The sequence below is a fragment of the Tigriopus californicus genome, chromosome 6 (genome assembly GCF_007210705.1).
Source record: "Tigriopus californicus strain San Diego chromosome 6, Tcal_SD_v2.1, whole genome shotgun sequence".
Classification (NCBI taxonomy): Eukaryota; Metazoa; Arthropoda; class Copepoda; order Harpacticoida; family Harpacticidae; genus Tigriopus; species Tigriopus californicus.
In genome coordinates this window covers 795,622-795,957 of record NC_081445.1, presented here as the reverse complement: position 1 = coordinate 795,957, position 336 = coordinate 795,622, and positions in this window count along the sequence as shown.

Here is a 336-nt window from a genome sequence, read left to right as displayed (position 1 = left end):
CCTCTCGAATTTGTAGACGAGTTTTACTCGATAAGGAGGCTTCAACCCTGAGAGAGGTCGTGTTTTTTTAAATCTTTACAACTAACCAAATGCTGGACGTGAATAAAGTAAATATTGAATCAGGGATCCTCAACTGTTCAGCTGCAGTATGAATGATTAGTTTATCACCAATGAGTGGATGTNCAAAATCTAAACCGCTTAAATGAGAAGCAAAACGTGATAACGTGATCCTACCTTTCTAGGGCGCGGAGCCAGGGCTGATTTAAAATTCATTCCTAATCTCGGGTTTTCATTTCTCTACCCTTTTTGTGTAAATTGGAAACCCTCGCAGGGACT